Source organism: Silene latifolia, chromosome Y (genome assembly GCF_048544455.1).
Source record: "Silene latifolia isolate original U9 population chromosome Y, ASM4854445v1, whole genome shotgun sequence".
NCBI lineage: Eukaryota > Viridiplantae > Streptophyta > Magnoliopsida > Caryophyllales > Caryophyllaceae > Silene > Silene latifolia.
In genome coordinates, this window is record NC_133538.1 from 372051044 (window position 1) to 372055029 (window position 3986).

Sequence of the window (3986 nt, forward strand, 5' to 3'; positions counted from 1 at the left end):
GGTCTTTTGCCGGGTTTCTCCTCATAGGTATGTCGTCATCATCATCCATATCCTTGTCTTTGCAGTTAGGGTTTGCTTGGTAGTAATAGATGATTGTGTTGTGGTTATAGGCTTTGCTTGATTGCTGGATATGTCATATGTTGGAATGGATTAGTTGCAGTGGCTTAAAGGTAGGTTCGCCTACTCAGTTTCTGTAGATGGTCTAGTGTGTCGGTTGTTGTGGTTGTATTGTGGTTGTTGTGTATTGTCGTATTCGTATTAAAGGTTGTTGATTAATTGTTGTTGATGGTTGTGATTGTTTGTCTCTGGTTCTCGAGATGCCTTCTCGGCTGAGTGGAGTCACTTGCGGGAGTGGCTTCACGCCCTAGTTTCGCCCTTCGTGGAACCCGCCACGGAAGGGGATGTGCACATTAATGGGACAGGGTTATCGCTCGGTATGATGAGAGGGGATTTAGTGGGTACGGCTGCAGTCCCCCACTGGCAGGGCTGGTCCAGTGGACAGTCGATGACGGAGATTGATCGGTGTGGGTGTGCTTGTGTGTGACTGATTGTGTTGTATTGTATTGTTAGGTGTTGTTGGCATTGTTGTATCTTATCTCAGTACTGACCATGTGTGGTTGTCTTGTTGTTTTATGTGTCTGCCGTGATCCCTTATGGTGAGCAGTCTGTCTTAGCAGGTGTTGATATCGTTGATAGCTGGAGTCCGGGCAGAGATGAGTCTTCACGAGATTTGATAGTTATAGCGAGTAGCCTTAAAGTTGTATCTTTTATATCATCAGTTGGTTTTAATTCACTTGTAATATAACATAATAGGATTATTACCGTCCTCGGGCAGCCGAGATGGTAATGCCCTTATATGCAAAGGAAGTCCTAGTTAAGGCTCCTCTGGATATGGGGGTGTTACATAAACCAACTCGAGTCTCATTAGACCATGCATGTTGTTGAGTATGGAAGACTAAGTCGACTTGTAGGTGTTGTACAATCTAATTGATTCGGCTCCGGGACCCAAACATTCCTAGGATTGTAAGATATAAACCAACTCGATCCATCACAACAATAATTGCTTGCTTATAATTTGAGAACATGTTCGTATGATCAATTCCCATGAATCTCCTATGACCCCATGACACCCTAGTGCTTTTTATAAATTGTTTACATCCCTTTTAATTCATCTTGCTTGTTTACTTTCATTGCTATTTAGTTTAGTGATCTTCTACATCAAACCTCAATTGTGACACCCCTAAGACACCACAAGTTGCAAAAGAAATCTCATCTCGATTCCCGTCCCTTGGGATCCGACCTTTACTTGCCTCTTTACTAATTGTTAGTTGTTTGTGAAGTTATAAATTGTGAAGTTATAAATTATGTTTTGGTCTAGGTGCTCCTAACGACAAGTAACCGAAAGATTTAGTAAAAATATCCCGACCAAAAATGGCGCCGTTGCCGGGGACGATGTTAACTTGATTTAGATTTTCTTATATTGTTATTAGTTGTGTCATTCTTTGCCTTGGGGAAGTAAAAATCCTAAAGGTTTGTTCTAATTGTTTTCGAGTTGTTTGATATTTTGGATGTCTAAAAGGTCACAAGGTGACTTGTTACCCTTTGATCGTGAAATTGAAAGAACTTTGACAACCAATAGAAGACTTGATAGGAGAACTTTGAGAGGTATTAGTGAGGTTGTAGATATTCAACCAAATACTATTGAGTTCATCAACCCTTTTGCAAGAGAAGGTGAGGAGAACCCAACACAAAATCAACCCACAATGCCTAAGTTTTCATCACATTCCGTACCCACCGAGGAGAACCTACCCAATGGTACTCCCACACCACAACATCTAACCGGAAATTTTATTGCTAAATCCGCATTTATCCAATTAGTCGAAAGAAGCCAATTTGGGGGGATGCCTAGTGAAGAACCCTCATTCTCATATGGAGACTTTTTGTGACTATTGTGATGCGATTTCTAAAACCGGTGTAACTGAATACCAAATACGATGGGTCTTATTTCCTTTTTCTCTAATTGGCACCGCGAAACAATGGTTGAAAGGCCTTGATAAGGCTACTCTCAGAATTGATTCTTGGAAGAAGTTGGCTCTAGCTTTCTACAAAAAGTTCTATCCACCGGAAAAGACTAACATGCTAAGAGCTCAAATCATGGGCTTTAAGCAAAGGGATGAAGAATCTTTGTATGAAGCTTTGGAGCGGTTTAAGGGGATTTATCGCTCATGTCCTCACCATGGACTTAGCGAGTGGTTCTTGGTACAACAATTTTGGAACGGATTTTATGAAGATTCAAGGAGCATTCTCAACATGGGATCAAATGGAATGTTCACCGAAATTGATGACAATCAAACTTGCAACAAAATTGAGGAAATGGCGGTCCATAACTCACAATATAAGACCTCGTAAGGCTACTAGAGGAGGAAAGCATGAAGTGGACTCCATTACTCAATTGGGTGCTCAACTTAGTGCTCACATTGATACCATCAATTTGAAGTTTGAAAAAGCTATGGCTAGACTTGAAGAAGCCTCAAAATCACCAAAGCATCATGTTAATGCCATTACGGCATCTTCATCAATCCCAACTGGTATATGTGAGAATTGTGGAACTTTGGGACATGACCAAAGTGAATGTAGGGGAACAAATGAACAAGTAAATGCTTTCCTAGCATACAAGAGTGGTACCCCTTATTGAAACTATTACAATGAAAACACCAAATTCCATCCAAATCTCTCATACAAAAGCCAAAATGTTCAAAACTCTCAAAAAACAAACACCCCACCTCCCATGAGAAACCAAAATCAAAGACCCTTTTACAACCAAAACCAAGGTTACCAAAATCAATCTCCATACAATCAACAAAATGACCAAGGTTTTGATGTTTAAAAAGCGGTCCTTAAAATGCAAAAGAATCAACAATAGTTTTTCACTCAAATGCAAAAGGATAGTCAAGCAAAGGAAACCACCATCAACAACATGCTAGCTCACACCAAAATGTTGGAAACCCAATTGACTCAACTAGCATCTTCAAGCTCACAAAGACAAAAGGGCAATTACCACCTCAAAGTAATCCCCCAAGACATAAAACGGTTAGTGCCATTCACTTGAGGAGTGGTACAAGGTATGAAGCACCGAATTAGCAAGTTGAGGATGAAGTTGTGGAAGCTAGTGATAAAGAAGAAATTGTGCAAAGCTCCAAGGATGGAGAACCATCAAAAGACGAAATTTCAAAGAAAAATGAAGACAAGGTCATGGAGAAGGAGCCCATTGTGATTAGACTTTCTTTTCCAAGTCGTCAATCCAAACCCAAATTTGATGACCAACTTGGAAAATTTATGGAAATTGTGAAGAATTTGGAAGTCTAAATTCCTTTCACGGAATTAATCAATCACGTGCTGGCCTATGCAAAATACATGAAAGACATCCTCACAAAGAAGAAGTCAATCCGGAAGCTTGAGACTATCGCCTTCACTAAGGTGAGTAGTGCAATACTTCAAGGGAGTTCACATCCAAAACTCAAAGATCCGGGAAGCTTCTCAATACCGTGTAACATTGGCGACACCACGATCAACAAAGCCTTATGTGATCTAGGGGTTAGTGTGAGTGTTATGTCGTACTCGGTGAGTAAAAGGTTGGGGATGGGAGAGCTTAAATGTACCAATATCACACTCCAAATGGCCGATAGATCGACGAAGACACCATTAGGGATATGGGAAGATGTTCCCATAAGAATTGGGAAATTTTTCATCCCAGTGGACTTTGTCATTGTTGACATGGAAGAAGACTCCAACATTCCAATCATTCTAGGAAGACCTTTCTTATACACCGCGGGTGCGGTGATTGATGTGAAGCATGGAGAGCTCACTCTAGAAGTAGGAGATGAGAGCATAACTTTCAATATTGACAAGACCATAAGAGCTGCCCGTTTGCATGAACCATGTGTTATGGTTGATCATTATAGCCGGAAGGATGATAGGAAGAAGTC

General features: G+C 40.7%; 1 non-coding gene across 1 annotated transcript; it reads right to left on the reverse strand.

The window, feature by feature from the left end:
• Positions 1-2136: 2136 nt before the first annotated feature.
• Positions 2137-2243, reverse strand: LOC141635133 (small nucleolar RNA R71). The gene has a single exon (XR_012539837.1). It is a non-coding gene; the product is annotated as a small nucleolar RNA R71 (small nucleolar RNA).
• Between the last annotated feature and the right edge of the window lie 1743 nt (positions 2244-3986).